This window comes from Triturus cristatus, chromosome 10 (assembly GCF_964204655.1).
Source record: "Triturus cristatus chromosome 10, aTriCri1.1, whole genome shotgun sequence".
Taxonomy (NCBI): Eukaryota; Metazoa; Chordata; class Amphibia; order Caudata; family Salamandridae; genus Triturus; species Triturus cristatus.
The window spans coordinates 441,897,431-441,915,772 of NC_140593.1; positions in this window are offsets into that span (position 1 = coordinate 441,897,431).

The window sequence follows — 18,342 nt, forward strand, 5'->3', positions numbered from 1 at the left end:
ATATACATCTGCAGATGGGTTAATGCCAAAGTGCCAACTGTTTTGCTTTTTTTCTCCACGGAGAAAATATTCTTAGTCTAAGGAAAGCATGCATTCCCTTGCGCTGTGTTCAATGTCTACTCAGGAATAATACAAATAAGCATTTACCAGTGTAAATTCATGTGTTGTGGATACAAATCATTAATTTGTATTGATAATATAAGCCACTAGCCCACCTACGTATGTAGGTTTCCTGCAGATATCGAGCTAGGTAGGACATGTAAAAATGTTCAAAGTTAATGAAAATAGTCAATTTAATTAGTGCGTGCCTTTTTTGGGTCAGGAAAAAGTTTTAAATCTATAATGCCCTTGTGCATATATAATATTGGGGAGAGGGTGTGCACTCACGGCTAGACTGCCGACCTTGGAGATGGGAAACCAAGTTTCGAGCCTCGGGCCAACTCCACATCCTGTGATTCTGGGCAAATCACTGAATCTCCCTGTGCCTACCAAAAAAATGAATGTGTCCATCTTAACGGAACTGGTGCTCATGTAAAGCGCTCCAATACCTTCGGGTCGAGTTCGCGCTATAGAAATCTGCAACAAAAAAAAGAAAAAAACAAACGAAAATATCCTGAAGGATAGCTGACTACAAACAAACAAACCCAACATGGGACATGCTCCTAAAAGGGCACTTCAACACAAATCTAATCTATTCTACTGATGAGGACCTCATGCTGACTGTGGAGCTCACTTTTTTAGGCATGTTAAAGCACAGACAAAGCATGTCACCAAACGGTGGGACCCAACTGGGGAAAAAATGGTGACAACCCTGGAATTCTTAGTTATGAGGGTGCTGAATTGGAAGGTTCCCTGAAGATACCCCATCTGAATTATACTTAATTTGGCCCAAATTCAAGATCAATCATCTACTATACAATTGTCGCGTTGCCATTAATTCCACTAAGTCAGCAATACAAAATCCTATGCTCAAAAGAAAGTGATTATTCATATCAGACGCTATTGCTAGGGCTACCGCTTCAAAGACATCTATTGGTGCCAGTGGAAATAGGCCTTGACCAATCTAAAGCGTCTGGGATGGAACACTAAATCGATATTAGACCTTGTAAACCAGGCGAGAATCCATTATAACCAATAGTGTAAACACCAGCAGCACCCAAATAAATGTACGGTCAAAGCTTAGCGTTGAATTATTAAAACAAGCTGCGCCCAGGAAGGTAGATCTACCCACAGTGCGATATCAGCCAGCTTGTATCTCAGGCAAGTGCACTGCTCTAAGAAAAGACCTAAAGAAAACCATCAGATGTCTTAGAACAGGAACGCAGCAGTTTTTCCTTTGGGAAAAAGCAAATGTCCTAAAGAAACTTTTCAAAAACAACTTTGGGAGGATGAGGCATTCCGGACCAGACTAATAGTTAACACCAGGCAGAAAACTCCAGGAAATAATAGACGAGCGAAAGAGATAAGCAACTCTAGTGTACCGGAGCCACAATGGGTCTCCCATCTTGTCAATCTTTTTTCCATCAACAATATAACATCCATCAGTATGGTAACAGCTCAGTTTCAACTAATATTCTTACACATTTAGAAGTCCTATAAGAGAAGGAGAGTCACTTGATCTCTGACGCTGGTATACAACATTTACCCTCGGAAATTAAAAAAAGTTATACTTGCCGGATGCTGTGATGGTGCACCTGGCCCAAACGGCATACCACAGGCCATCTATAAAGAACATCCTGAGAACTAGTCAGGGGTGTTATCTGCACTATATAAAGAAATTCAGACAAGTGGTGCCATACCAGAGACCTGGCGTGGCCCTATCATAAAACCAATATGTAAAGGAGGTGACAGGGCTAACCCTGCAAACTGCAGCACAAGAATATCTAGGAAAATACCAACCAGCTAAAGACTTAAGCAGGTATGTGTATTGGCGCTTCATCTTTTTAATCTATTCATGGCAGATCTCTCCCCAGCCCTGAATTATTTAAATTCTCATCCTCTCCGACTGGGTCTGCTCCCTGTCTCGCATCTGTCTTACGCAGACATAATCGTGCTGTTCAGCATGACGAAAGTGGGCATTCAAAGATTAGTAAATGGATTGGCCACATATGCCAATATCAACGGTCTAGAGGTAAACACAACAAAAACAATGTCTATCTCCAACCAACCAGGGCGGGCTACCACAATCTTCGTTAATACCACCCCCCTGGAAGTGGTAGACAGCTACAAGTACTTGGGTTTGTACCTGGACTCAAAGAGCAACTTTTTCCACCAAAAATAATACATGGCGAAGAAATGGAATGCCCTAAACCATGCCTTCAGTAAGTTAGCAACAAAATGGATGTCCCTCTTCTTTCAGCCGCTTTTAGCAGTATTCCATGCCAAGCTACTTCCAAAAATCACATATGCAAGTGGGGCCATGAGAGGAAAAGATTCACTTTTACTGGATAAAAAGCAGACCAATGCTGACAGGTGAGCATTCTCCCTGCCTCATTCATCATCCCTGGCACAAACCTGGTTGAGTTTGGACTCAAAAAGCAAGATAGATCAACCACAATAAAATGCTGGTTCAAGATACAGCAAACACCAGCCGCCTCACTAAACAAGTCACCCAAAGCCGGCCTGTCGTAAATATTTAGAAAATTCCATCAAAGAGTCGGACTTGACTAAATTATGGGCCATGAACAAGTCATATAATATTTTTTAAAGGGCGGAAAACAAAGCTGTAAAACTGCAATCGAGCCTGGCTGACAAAAATAAACTCAGGACTCAATCACATGCCTGGGTGGTGATTAAAAGTTATGGTGCCCTGAAACCAGCGGTGTAACTAGACATACCCTTTTCGTCGCACATAAAACTCAGATTAATGGCTCTGCGATTTGGCAGATTACCAGCATTGGCGAGTCTGCCAATTTAGGACTACAATGGACCCCCATAAAGCAGACTTTGTAAAGCTAAAAAGGAGGACTTTATGCACCTAGTCTGTATCTGTCCTAACTTGCACGCTCTCCATCATTGTTGTTGAAAAAAGGCTTGTAATGAGAGAGGTATTCAATCGTGCAGAGAAACTATAATAGCAAGTCTCAAGCCTGACGACCCGCAATTTAACTGCAAACTGGTTAAATTCCTGACAATGGCTTCCATCTGATACACCTTTAAATAATTGCATGCCATAGTCCTGGAGGCGGAATCTGCACCCCATCGTGCACAGGTGTACTTTCACTCTTATCTTATTTTAGATGGCATTTGCAATGAAATCATTGTTATGGTTTTAAGTACCTAAAACAATAAAGACAAATTGAATAGTCATAGTTATGCATAAGTCTAAATATTGGCAGTTAAATGAATTTCCTTTCGTCAGGCCCAACGCATTTTATCTGAATAATACAGGCTAAGTGGGGAAGTCTCCTTCTTCTTTTTAAGACAAAATGGAGCAACTTTTTTTGCACATTATGAGGCCTATTCACAAAGAAAAACACACACGAGTAAATCTAAACTGTTATGTTTACTCTTACACTTTTGAGCAACTTAACTCCTGTTGGCTATTCACCATGTAGAAGTATAAAGTTACTCACATGAGTAGTAATAGTTTGCGGTGTAAAGCCCTGCATTGAAAAAGATTCTGAGGTGTAAAAAATGCAGAGTAATGGCATGCGGAGTAAGCATGAAGGGTAAAGGATGTTTCCCGTTGAAGTTAGGTCTGCTTCTCCATAGATAGAGCGTTTTGGGGCTTGCTAATATTTTTGGCCCCATTTGATGAATATTCACAAAACTTCCAATAAAAAAGGTTCATCCATCTCAGCTCTTTCCTGGGACGTTTCGGGGTGATCTGTCAAACGGGGGCCAGGAAAAATGGGGGGGTCGCAAAACACAAAATCTCCATGTATTATATTAAGGTTACCAAATAATTCTATATCTGGTATCCAGATATACTCTGATTGGCCAATAAAAGGGAACTATTAATCCTTATTGGTTGGTTTCAACCTGAAAAATATATTTTTGACAGCCATTACAAGACTTAGGGATTTGGTAAATAAATTAAAAAAATAGGCAAGGGGCAAAGTGATTATACCCAGAACCCAAAAGGCATCTGGGGGTGTCCCAATGGGACCCTCCCTTTATTTATTGGCCACAACATGGAAAACATGCTGGGGCAGCCATTACAGGACTCTGGGACATGGAGCCCATTGAAATACATTGTAGTGAATGGCAGGTTTTAAGGGACACAAAAAGGAGCATGTATAAGGGGTGACAACAGATTTTAGCTACAATATAAATCATTTGTTGGTGGTACCATACTAATTTTAGGAATCGTGGTGCGCCCCAATGTGATTTTACCCAGTGAAAAATGCTGACCTTTTGCTGGTATTTCATGAATCATATTTGAAAGAAAACTGTTTTCTCATGATCTTCTCATAGAGGGTAAGGAAGGTGCTCCAGAAGCTAAAATGAGGGCATATTTTCTGTAAATTCACACTATCTTTCTCAGCTATGTGAGACTAAAGTCTGAAGCTCTCAGTAAAACATGTATTTCCAACTGAAGCAGCCTGGCAGTTGATTCCCCTCCCCTGTGTTCTACTGCAGCCTCCCAGAATGTTCTTAAGAACAACTAGAGCGCTAACAGTCTTACTTATAACAAAACTATGGCACACCTGAAGCCATCTTGATTTAATCAAACTGGTAAAACTTAAAACATTTAATTTAGAAAGGAACAACATTAGGGGGTTAATTTTGTCGTAGAAATTGTGTTTAGTTTTGAAGAAAGTAAAATTAGCGCACATTTTAAACGAGTTCTCAAATATCTTACTCTTTATTTCATTCAAACATCCTGACATGCCGACTAAAACATGCACATTCAACTGTTTTCTGTGGAAGATGCCCCAGAAGCTAAAAGGAGAGCATATTTTCTGTAAAATCACACTATCTTTCTCAGCCATGTGAGACTAAAGTCTGAACTTCTCAGTAAAACATGTATTTCCAACTGAAGCAGCCTGGCAGTTGATTCCCCTGTGTTCTACTGCAGGCAGCCTCCCAGAATGTTCTCAAGAACAACTAGAGCGCTAACAGTCTTAATCATGACAAAACTATGGCACACCTGAAGCCATCTTGATTGAATCAAACTGGGAAAACTTAAAACATTCATTTAGAAAGGAAGAACATTAGGGGGTTCATTTTGTCATAGAAATTAATTTTAGTGTTGTAGAATGCAAAATTAGAAAACATTTTAAATGAGTTCTCAAATATCTTACTCTTTATTTCATTCAAACATTCTGACATGCTGACTGAAACACGCACTTTCAACAGTTTTCTCATGATTTTCTCATAGAGGGTATGGAAGATTCCCCAGACGCTAAAATGAGAGCATATTTTCTGTGAATTCACACTATCTTTCTCAGGCATGTGACAATGAAGTCTAAAGTTCTCAATAAAACATGTCTTTCCAACTACAGCAGCCTGGCAGTTGATTCCCCTGTGTTCTACTGCAGCCTCCCAGAATGTTCTCAAGAACAACTAGAGCGCTAACAGTCTTAATCATGACAAAACCATGGCACACCTGAAGCCATCTTGATTGAATAAAACTGGTAAAACTTAAAACATTTATATAGAAAGGAACAAAATTAGGGGTTTCATTTTTTCATAGAAAATATGTTTAGTGTTGAAGAAAGCAAAATTAGGGCACATTTTAAACGAGTTCTCGAATATCCTACTCTTTCTTTTATTCAAACCTTCTGACATACTGCCTGAAACATGCACTTCCAGCACCAGAAGCAGACTGCTTGTTTGCTCCCTAAGGATTATCAGCTTTACCATAGTGTCTGTGGTCATTAGCTGTTCAAAAGATTTCTCGATGATTTGATTGACAATAATAAAACATTTTCTCCACTTTACACTTTCATGCTGCTAAAAAGAACCATAGGATTGTGACTCTAGAATAGGTCCAGAACTTTATGGGCCTGGCCCTTTCAGGCGTAATGAGGATAAATATGTTTATTCCTCCTCGTTTTTCCCCCGAAAGGCCTCAGGTGATTCTGCCCCTTCCTGCACAAAAACAATCTTCCTTACAAAACAGGAACCATTGCACCATTGTGCAAGGGTGCCTGCGTGGGCGGTAGACAGCCATAAGAGTGCAGGGGAAAAGGCAGGAATGCGCCATATTGATTAAATGTGGAACATTCCTGCCCTTTCCCTGTCATGCAGCTCAGCAAGATGACTTGCTGCACTACTCTCTGAGACTTTGCCATAAATATGGCCTTTAATTTCTTTTTTTGCAGTTTTACATAGCACAGACTGGGCCTAAAGGTATTGGAGTGCTTTACATGAGCGTCAGTTAAATTACACAAGGACACATTCATTTTGGTTTTAGGCATGATGAAATTTGGCGATTTGTCCAAAATCACAGGACGTTGATCTGACGCCGAAACTCAGACCTGGTATCCCAGTTGCAAAGTCGGCAGCTCTGGCCATAACGCCACATCCTCTCCCCTAAGTGCAAAAAATAATCAAGTGATCAACTGGACAAAAAACATAAAGATAGCACATGATTTAGAAGCTGTTTGTCGCTATGTATTGTCTCAGAAAATGTGTCCTCATTATAGTTTATAATTTCTAATAGAAGTGCTTTAGTGTAGGAGAGTAGGATCTGCCCCTTATGTTGCCCCCACTTTTTTTCTGATGTTTACACTGGTTTCTGGCTATAGTCTGGCTGGGACCCTGCTAATCAGGGCCCCAGCCTCTCTGCTCTCTCTAAAGAACATGGAGTACATATTAGGTGCACTAGTGATTGGATACTGTGGTGCCTTATGAGTCCCTAGTATATGGTACCTTAGGTACCAAGGGCATAGGTACTTCACAGGCCTACCGGGGGCTGAAGCATGTATTATGCCACCCCTGGGAAGCAGACTAAATCTGACATCACAGGCCTGCTACTGCAGCCTGGGTGAGGTGGTGCTAGCAATACTCACTGAGATATAGGTTCACTATATCTCCCCTGCCCACACATTTAAACCTATCAGTCACCCCTAAGGCAGGCCCTATCAATCCTGAGGGCAGGGTGCTTGGTTTCCATGTGAGGGGGTGCCTCTGCCTGAGCAGGGCCCCTCTGCAGCTCTCAGAGTCCATTCTCTGGGGCTGTTTGCGAATGCGGTCAAACCATATACTCTTAAGTGCATTATAACCTCACGGTAAATGCTAACTTTGGAATGGCTACATCAAAACATGTTGTGTTTGGTGTCAAACGCTTTGGAATCATACCCCCACACCAGTAACTGGTGTGGGAGTATGATCCCACCCTTCTAGAGGGATAGACATGTACCTACTATGGAAACACGATAGAATCCTGAAGAGCTCTGGTATCTCAAAATGGATGCTACCAGTCACAGACACTGGGCGGCCCTCCTGCTGATGACCGAAACTCGCAGTGGAGGAAGCCCAACAATAGGTATCCTGTCACTGGAAGGTGTGACCACCTCCTAGACAGGGTTTAGTGTATTGGGGCTGGGTGGGTGCACTCCTAGTGTGCTTTGAAGTCCTGCACTGGGGGAGCAGTAGGCTCCTCTGTGCATACACCAGTTCAAACCGGCTAGTCCCTCCCTTCCTTCCAGTATAAGTTAGGGAACCCTTGCCATTGCAAACTAGATACCCCTGGACGACGCTCTGAAGACGAATCCCGGACCTTTGACGTTCCACTACCTCTGGAAGACGGAAGAATCTCCCTAGGAGTCAAGGATTGACTCCCCTGCTTGGCAGGCACCAAAAACTATAAACTACGGTCGCAAACTCCACCGCTCCCGCCGGTGCCCGCAGCCCAGGAAGAGGATTTTCTGACTTCTCCAAGGCCATTTTGAGTCCCCAGCGATGCTGAGGCAAGTGGACCCCACGAGTGACGAGGAACCGCAATCCCTGGGTACCGAGCAATATTTTATAGTGCAACCCCTTCATGACGTTCTACAAACCTGTGTATTGGGCCATGTGTGGTCCAATGCTCTTGGCAGGAACCCCTCCGAAGATCAGAGGCCTACCCTGTCCCGAGTGACCGTGGGCCCCTGTTGAGTGGATCCTCCTGAGGCGTCTTTGCGATCCCTTGCCGGTTGGCTTGTGGGTCCCCTGAAGACTTTTCTACAGTTGCAAAGGGCTCCCCTGGTTGCTCCAGGCCTGCCCTGACTTACCCTTGCTGGGTGAGTCCCTCAGACCTTGCTGGTCTGCACCGCTGACTTTTTGTCCTTTCCACGAGACTTGCTGTTACCAAGGCTTGTTAGCTCCAATCTGGTCACCGACACCGCAGTAAGCTGCAGACTTTGTGGGGCTCACTGAATCCAGCTCCTGGTTGTCGTCGACGCCTCCTGGACCTCGTGGCTGAAGAGTCAAGACACCCGTGGACTACCTGAAATCACCCGACGACTGTGGGCATCCATCTTCCTTGCCCCGGGTCACTGGCAAGTCTGCTTTCAGGTCTTCCTTCTTCTGAATCCAGGCTTGGATTCCACTGGACACTTCTCTTGTCTTCACAAGCAGCAAGTCTTCATTGGCTCCCACTGAAAATGACGCCGCGACCCGACACCAAAAGACACTTATGCACCCGGCTTCCCTGGGTGAGGTATATCCAGCACTACAGTGCTCCTAGGGGTGTTGGCTCTAGAACTACTTACCCTGTAAGTGCCTTGCTTGTAGACTCTCCCGAAGTATCCTTAAACTCTTCATTTCCAATCGTGACTTGCTCCTTTGAAGTCAATAGGGATTCGCGGCTGTGTTAACACACTGCATGCGTCCCCATGGGTCGTGTACTTACCTGCCTTGGGTGGTTTCGTGAGGCCCCAACGCTTCTGAAGGCCCTAGGCCTTGTCCCTTTGCAAGTCGTTATCTCTAAGTCTCTTTTTTAGTATATGGTCTGGTACGCCCCTAGGGCCCCAGCCATATTTGTGCTTAATTTATTGTGAAACGTTGATTTGTGCATATGTCCCTGTCTTCTAATCTCATAAAGAGATTAGTAGAGAGCTGTTTAGTAATAAATACATATATATTTAATATATATACCTGTGTAGTGTCCTTTCATTTGGTAATTCAAGAGATTATATGGTAAAACAAGCTGCTTTACATTCCTCTAAAGACTTAGCCTGAAGGTTGCTCTCCACAGCTACCACTAGGATAGCTTTCTTTAAAGGTTGTCTTAAACCTACTACCATAAGAGTTGAATTGTACTGGTGCAAGGTGTTCACTTTAATTAGTGAACAGCATATACCAGGCCAACTTCTCACATTTAGGTATTACAGTTTTGATTACGTGAAGATGACTTTAGGCATGCCACACTTTTGTAATAAATATAGAAGGTTAGCTATCTCGTTTTTCATTAGAATACAGACCGCAGAAACCGCTTTACGTCGTCATTATTGTTCACAAATGCTTCACAAATGTCATTATTGTTGATAATACAGTTGTTCCTTTTTATTTGCTGCTGAATATGCAAAGGTGCCAAATCACCTACGAGATCCACCTGTTTGGCACCACCCCTTCCACGTTAGTAGTATGCAACAGTGCTGCCTCTGGGTGGGTTGGCCACAGGGCTGGCTGCAGACCAGGTCCTGTTGCCAAAGGCCGTGCACAGTGTGGAGTTGGCTGCCTGTTGGGGGGTTAGCCACAGGGCCGGACAACCCCCACTGTGCACGTAAGAAGGGGGTTAGCTTAACGTATGGTAATTAAATATTTCTTTACTTTAAAAAAAACTAGAAATTCACTGTAAAAAACAAAGATTAAAGTAACATTATAGCTCAGTGAATTTGTCAGTGGTAACATTAAAGTTCTGAACTAAAAAAAAACAGAAATTCACCAGTTACAGTTAGCAGAGCTAACTATAACTTGTGCCCACACTATGCACTGCTTATGACCTAACATATTACATCATTCATGACATGTTCTATGACATCATTTATAATGATGATATCTCATATGACATAATTGATGACATCATCCCAGCTTCTTTTCTGCACATTGCTTTATAAACGGGTATTAAACCTATGAAAGTAAAAGAAAAATATGAAGCACCATTACTGCTATCATGCATGTAACCCCCATAAGTGAAGCAAGCTTGTGTTATGTTCAACATTGACCCTATATCATAAACTTCATGGAGAGCCGAGTTTATGTTGACTATGACCAACAGATAAAAGGGTAACCTATCCTGCACACAGTGTTCAATCTGTATACAATTGATTAGGGAAAACCTGGGCGCTTATTTACGGAATTGTAGCTTAAGTCAGCGCAGCAAGGCACCTTGCTACAATGCCATATGCCAAAGTGAAAGGGCAGGAATGCAATACAGTTTATTCCTGTCCTGTTTCCCTGCACTGGCGCCATTTCGCCAGCCTGGCGCCAACGTAGGCACCCTTGCACCATGGTGCAAAGGTGCCTCCGTTGCATGCAGGATTGTTTTTGTGAAGAAAGGGGCGCTTTCCTGCACAAAAACAATCCCAGGAGGCGTTTTCCTCTTTCTATGAGGAAGAAAGGGACCTGGCTCTTCGAGAGAGACACAGCGCCCAGATACCCTTATGGGTGACAGTGTTGAGCTTTACAAATGCAGTTTGACTGATTGATTGAGTATGTAGTACGTAGTCTCTTTGCCCTGCTAGAAACATTTTCTGCAGTTCCAAAAAACTTGTGTGGAACTTAATGAACACAAGTTGTCAACTGTCATCTGCACACAGAGTAACTCTTCAATACAAAAATGTATAATCTCTTCAGTACCTCTGCATACCTATGATGCATTAGAAGCACTTGCGTTTTGTAAAACACTACACCCGTTAGCTGGACACATGCTGTAAAACATAGGGTACAAAGGTAATGTGGTAGTTACCCGCCACTATTGAAACTAAAAAACAAACTAAAATACTCATTGGATGATGTCATCAATTATGTCATTTGAGATGTCATGAGTTATGTCATAAATTATGTTATGGAGCATGTCATGAGTGATGTAATATGTGAGGGAATAAGAAGTGCATGGTGGGGTGCAAGTTACAGTTAGCTCTGCTAAGTATAACTGGTGAATTTCAGTTATTGTTTAGTTCAAAATATTAATATTGTCCCTGACATATACACCTAACTATAAAGTTCCTTTAACCTTTGATATTTTCAGTGAATTTCTAAGATTTTGTTCTAAACAAAAACAGATTTTGTTATCACACCTAGCTATAATGTTGATTGCATGAGCGGTAAAGGCATACGTGTGGTAACAACAGGAGTGGTAAAGGCATTGCGTTGTAATTGATGTATGGTAAAGGCTTTAGGTTGTAATGCCTGCATGGTAAAGGCTGTTTCCCATTCACAATCCATGTGGGTTTTATGAGCCAAGTCTTTCCTATCCATGTCGCCGGCCCTCTAAAAGGATAAAAGGCTATGTGTAGAGTTGGATCCCAAAAGGTCTTGAAATCTTGGGAAAACATAAATAGGGCATACGAGCACCATAACTTGACCGACCATTGACAGTGGATCTTCCCACCCTGGGGTAACATAAACCCCAACAATCGATTTCAGATGCTGTGGTTCCCAACACCTAGCCACTATACAAATTGAGAAGCAAAGCATCTTACTCCCTTTAGCTGAATGGAGAGTTGATTAGTGCTGCCTACCCACTGGTAACAAGTGCCTATTGTGGGGAGTTCCAAGTCAAGGGAAACTTTTAAGGGAGTTGAAATGAATGGTATAATCTTGCCTTTACAGATTTTAGGACCTGCACCCCTCCCCCCTTCCCTATCCCGAGAGACCAGTTAAATGATCTGTCGTTCTGTACTGCCTATGCATACTGCATACTGGAAAGCTAAAAGGATACACCATTCTTAAAGCAAAGCGAAAATGTGGTTGAGTGGAACCCAACTCATCAATATTACCCTTCTTGAACACTAGTACCCCATAGTTTGATCCCCACACCTCAGTGTATGGTGAACTCCTAAGGATCTGCGGAGAGTTTACACAGCTAACAATAAAGACCTATAATTTAATTGATGGAGAAATCAGGACCTTAAATAAACATTTCATTCAATATATAAAAGTGAGAATAATCTTATAAATGTTCAAACGTTCTCCTTAAACAAAAATGTGAAGTATTAAAAAATCGTGCAATATTAAAATACTAGCAGCTCACCCAACCAGTGCGAGCATGGAGCATTCTATGCTGTGATATAGGGAGCATGCTCATCAACCTGATGATACACAGTCATTATAAATCAGCAGAGCAACATTTTGCTGCAGTCCCATTTGGACACAGACACATGTGAATCTATATTGCGCTGATGTATTCTTTGTTCCAATGCAGCAGAGTCATGTTTTCTCATCTAAAGACATGTGCACACTAATCCTTCACTGTTGCCCATGCTATACATGTTTCGTTCGGCAGGTGTGCAATTGCTGATATCAATCACCTCTTTTCACGAGAGAGGCTTACATGGCCATAGGTGGGCTGGGATGCCTCAATGTCTCTAATTTGCTCTTGGTTTACAGCTCTTGAATAGCCCTATACCAATGTGTACAATTGTGCTCAGCTGCTGGCCACTCTGTCTCTGTTATGGAAGGGCTTGCACTGATGCTTGCTACATCTAATTTAAGTGCAGCTGTTGCCTATGCCATCATGTTTTGGGAGGAAGGATTTGTCCTGCCTATGCATCCCATGATGCATCTTCTTTATGATGGGTGGTTCTCCTGCTTCTTGCTTCTCATGTTGCATCAATTTTGTGACAGAGGCATGTCCTCCTCCTTCCATCCTTGGTTGTACTTTTCTTTGTTTGTGAGCGAGGCTTGCATTGCTGCTTTCTTTTTGTACTGCGTCTGTTTTGTAGTGGAGGCTTATAATTATTTTTGCTTCCTGTACAGTTTCTGTTGTATGAGGGAGACTTGTACTGAACAATTATGATCATTTACAATGACGCATGCCTTCGGTTTTTCTTACTTGCATTTCTCAGTTTTCAGCCTCTTAATGTCCTGGCTTCTCATGTGGCACTGTGTGCCGGAGGGGGTCCTTGAAGATAATGTGTACTTGGAATAGAGAATCACAATGGTGATCTTTGAAAATGGTGGGTTGTAATATATGCCCTTGAATTCCAGCGAGCATTTAAAGTAAGCTGGCCCAACTTCTCCTAGAGGGCTCAAAATGTGGTTCTCTTCCGAAGAAACATTTGAAAAAAATGGGGTAAAATAATGCATTTTTAAGACCCTCATAAATTTCCTCAAAAGCCATGAGTTCTGAAACAGGTTTCATTAAATATAGAAGTACTTTAATGGTGTCTCAAGTTAATGAAGCCCAAAGCTCATGATGAGTTGACTCAATTTTTTTTAAAACTTGCAGTGAGTACTCACTTATGCTAATAATAATCCACATTACCAGAGGGTAGGATTATATCATGGATTCCCCACATATGCCTCAGGTGCCCCCGTATGCATAGAATTTCATACAATAGGCTGGTTTTCATTTGATGAAATCCATCTATGATGGGTCACCCTTTTGACAAAAAATACCTCCAGTATGTTAGGACCTGCCAGCACTGGAGGAGTCCCATATGTCATGCCAAGCATTACACACAAAATGCCAGTTTCAGAATTTTCCAGTTGTCTTCATCCATATACCACCAGTGACCAAATTCCTGAAAGTTACCATTAATATGTTAAGACAAGCATTTTTTCATGGTTGCCGGCCTCCCCATATGTCATGGTTGACCACCCTAATGACGAAAAATATCTCCTGTATGTCAGTGCAAGCATTTTGCCACACATGTCTCATATGCCAAGAATTACCTTTGGCTTGCCAGTGCCAGCATTTTGCCTTGGGATACCCCTTATACCAGAAATTACCTTCAGTGTACCAGCATGTTGCCTTGGATGCCCCCTTATGGCAAGAAGTATGTCCAATAAGCAGTATCAGTATTTTGCTTGTGCCACAAATTATCTTGAGTGTGCCAGTGCCAACATTTTGCCTCAGGTACCCATTATACTAAGAATTACCTCCCATGTGCAAGTGCACCTTTTAGCTGCAGGTGTCCCTTATGCCTAGAATTATTTCCAATATTTCAGCACTAACATTTTACTATGGGTTTCCCTTATTCCAAGAATTACACCCAGTTTGCCATCTCTAGTTTTTGCCATGGGTGTGCTATATGCCAACAATTGCATCTAATCCACCAGCATTTTGAATAGGTGTCTCTTAAGCCAAAACAGTACCTCCAGACTCACATGTGTCAAATACTCAGACACACAGTTACTTATGCTCACTTACATTCACTCACCCACTCTTAATCTCAATCAAACTCTCTCTCACTCCTTCACTTTCTCTTACGCTGCCTTTCCCTCTTTCTCACTCACACTCACTCCTATATATATAAAATAGGATCTGTTTTGACATTGACATAGATAAAGGTATGAGTTTGCTTTTCCTCCAGTATTTGAAAATGTTGTTCTTTTGTTTAACCATTTTTCTTTTAAACAGAGCTTTATAAACAAGAACTGGCAAAGCCAATAGCTTGTCTCTGGCATTCTAAATGAGATCTATTGGCTTTGACAATACTTTTTTAGTGTACCTATGGATGGCAGTGGGAAGTTTAAATACTCTTTGTAGCTATGCTGTGTGTTTGGAGGAAAGTCATTCAAATGTGTTGTTCTGTCATTGCTTACATGATACTCACACTAAGACAATGTGAAAGCTTGTATGGCAATGTGTACTTTCAGTACTATTAATTTTGTCAGACAGGGGAACACTGGTACTAGGTGTAATACTGCCCATTGTGATGAACGGGAAAGCTGGGAGGTTTCCTGGGCCCTGCAGCTACTAGGCAACACGACATTTATAGAACAGTATTCCTTTACCAGTGGCGCATGAGGTACCCTGCTTCAGGTGGACTTTTGTTCTGTGAAAAAGTATTAACATAACTGCAACTGAAAAAAAAAGAAAATAGGTATTTTTAATCATGGGGTGATGGTACTGAGGGTGACACTTTGGGCATCATTCATTGTTTAATGGACTTCACTTATATCTGCACATCCCTCACAAAGTAACTAATTGAAGACCCTTTTCTAAAGCGCTGCATTGTACAATCAAATGATGGGCAGAATGTTTCAATTAATCTCAATCACTAGTAATTACTCTGGTCGCATCCCAGTTCATCATTATTGTGCACACCAGGCCACCTCAGTTTGGGCCCAGCTGTATGCAAGTCAGTACTGATCCTGCTCCAGAGGGAACAGTCAACCAGAACTGCCAGACCAGGTCCTCTCTGAAACAGAGCACAAGCAAGGACCGGGTTTACCCTAGTTAGTGCTCATCAGCCAAGTATAGCTTGGTCACCAAGGGAATGTGAACTAACGCTCCTGGTGACGTATCTGCTATGGGTTGCAAGTTTGAGGTACTTGAACATCATGGTTGGCATGTTTATTGTATGAGGGGGCCCCTTCTCTGTGCCTTGCAGGGGAGCCCCCTATGGTTTTGTTACGCCACTGAGCAACCCCTTCTCACCCCAGTCTCCTAGTTGCTGAACTTCTTGATCAGCACCTTGCCCAGTTCCAGGCCGAGCTGGAAGTCCACCTTCTGCAAGAGGTCCTGGTGGGAGCTGCCGCTGAATAGCACTATATTAGGCATTGTTTCTTGCAGGGAGCAGACGGGTAGAGAGGCTGCTTTTTGGCTTTCCCTCCCTTTCCTTAGGGTCTTTCTCCCCTGCTGCTGAAGCTCATGCAAGCTGTGTCACGTGGCGGCCATGAAGCCTGTAAAGGAGGCCTTTGAGGTACCCAAGTAAGTGATGCTTTCCTTTCCTCTAGGATTCCCTGACAAAACCACTCCCATTCCACACTCACTGTCATGCCCCATTTACTCCCTACTCTTACATTCCATACAATAATACTGTACCTTGTATCACTATGCTGTGTTGGAAAGAACATCCATATCATTGCAGTAAATGCTAATAATTATGAAGAAAGCTCTTAGAAGTGCAGTCATATGGAGAAGGCTCCTAAAAAACACAGTGATACAAGAAACGAGGTTTGAAGTGCAGTGATATGGAGAATGTTTTTAGAGGTGCAGTGATACAGGGAACCTTCTTAGAAGTGCAGTGACATGAAGAAACATTCTTAGAAGTAGGGTGATAGGGAGACACTCCTAGAAGTGCAGTGCTATATGGAAAACTTGTAGGAGTGTGGCAGTCTTTGGAAAGCTCCTAGAAGTGCAACACTATGTGGAATGCTCTCAGAAGTGCATTACTGTGTGGCACACTCACAGAAAGGTAGTCCAATGTCGCACACTCCTACAACTCAGCGCTATGTGTATTGCTCTCGAAAGTGCATTGCTAATGCTATGTGGCATACTCATAGAAGCGCAGTCTTATGTGGCACACTCATAGAACGCAGTGTTATATGGAACGTTCCCAGAAGTGCAGAGCCCTTGGCCTTGCAGTGCTCTCTCACATGAAAATCCAACTTTACGCTCTGAAGCCGGGATGTGAGTCTGGCGCGGGGTCCCCAAAACAAGACTTTGGGGAACAAGGAGCCCCTCCTGAGTGGACGGTGAGCAGGATTCGAACGAGGGCTCAGTGCAGCATATTCCTTTCTCTGCCAAGCTTGGTGCACTTCTCTCTGATCTCTCCAGAGAAAGACCACCCTTGTAAGGAGGAAGGGGGAGCTACAGAAAGAGGAGAGTGGTAAAGGTTGGGAGAGGATGGAAGAACCAAGGCAGACAGAGAGAGGAAAGTGAGTAATTGAAGGATATAACTGGAGCGATTGGTTTGGGAAACTAATTGGACGGATTTCTTGAGTGGAAAGTAACCGCATTGCAAACACGCAGTGCTCTACAAAGTGCCATAATAAATAAACAAGAATGGTGCGCTCACAACATGCAAGGCATTACCCCCACTGAGAAGACTCTCAAGGTGAAAGACAACTTCGATTGATTATGGTTTAGCCAAAGTGTAGCCCTTTATCTTTACAAAACAGATTAAAGAAACAAAGAACGTACCAGCAATAAATACAAGCAATACAACAATTGTCTCCACTTTCCATTACAGCAAAACACTTCAGAATACACAGTGCCAGAAGGCCCCGATTCTTTATCCATCACCCCTGCCATTGACCAAAGGTATCCCGGGGTTTATTGGCAAACATGCCTTCGTGGCAACTTCCCGTCTGTCTCATTGAAGAATAGTCAATGCCTGAAGCTCCATGCCAGTCCATACACCAGGGCACCGCATAGTGCTCCGTCCCTGCCGGGGTTTCTCTCAGCAGGAAAATCCCCCCAAAAGATCAATTCCAGCATGTCGGGATAGGGCAGAAAGGACCAGGACCACCAGCAGGTCAGTCCCACGTCTGCCAACCCAGTGCCCACACAAATCAAAACCCCTCGACAGGGTCAGGACAGAAAATCAGTCAAATTTGTTTGGGTAGCCTCCTTTTTCTGCTGCTAGCAATACCACCACAGGGTGGAGAGGTCACTGGCGATCTCGCACCAGTCACTGCTGGAAGACTTCAGAAATGACCCCTAAAATTCTGAGAGAGTTAAATAAAGAACTTGCAGGCCCCAGATGATACCAGTACTCCAACACGATGGGAGAGCCCTTAATCCCCAAGATGCTTCTTCCCCTCCCTGGGGGACGCCTCTCTATGGGTGCTCCAGGTCATAACCCCACCCTTGGATCCCAAGGGAAAGCAACTGATCATACCAGGGAACTAGGGTCTACCCAATATTCCCAAAAAACTCTGTTGGGCACCTTTCTACAACATAACTTCTTAAAGTACCGAATAGGAGTACTTGCACGCCTGTACAAGGTAAGCCTTCAGGAGCCCGGGTACCCAATGCTACCCTCTGATATCGCTTGGCAGCCCATGCTCACACCTTTCTGTTCAGCAAGCACCAACATTTACCGGGGCGAGACGCAACCCTTATTGTATCTTTTAACTTCACCCCAAATCCGAACTGAGTGACCTGCCTTGAACTGCAGGCTACCCCTTGAAAAGTGGCAAAAGTAATGTTAATTGTGGCTGGAGTCGATGAAAACATATGCTCTGGTTATGAAGAGCCCATTACTCGCTGAAGCGGCTGCCCTTTATATGGGAGGTGGTACTGTGTCTGCTAATAGTTGAGACTTCTGGTTAGAGGTCCTGCAGGGGTATAAAAAATGGCTGACCCACTACGATAATGTACCACATGTTGCATAAGTACCCAGCAACTGTGTTGGAATAGAAATGTTTTAGCCGAATAATTTATGCATTGCATGTCTTAAGTTAGCATTCGCGGCACCATTTTGTATTCAGCCGCCCTTTTGAGCCATGATCCAAACCGACTTCTGTCTCACTCTGTTCGCCTCAGCAGAAAGCAGCTGCAATATTTTT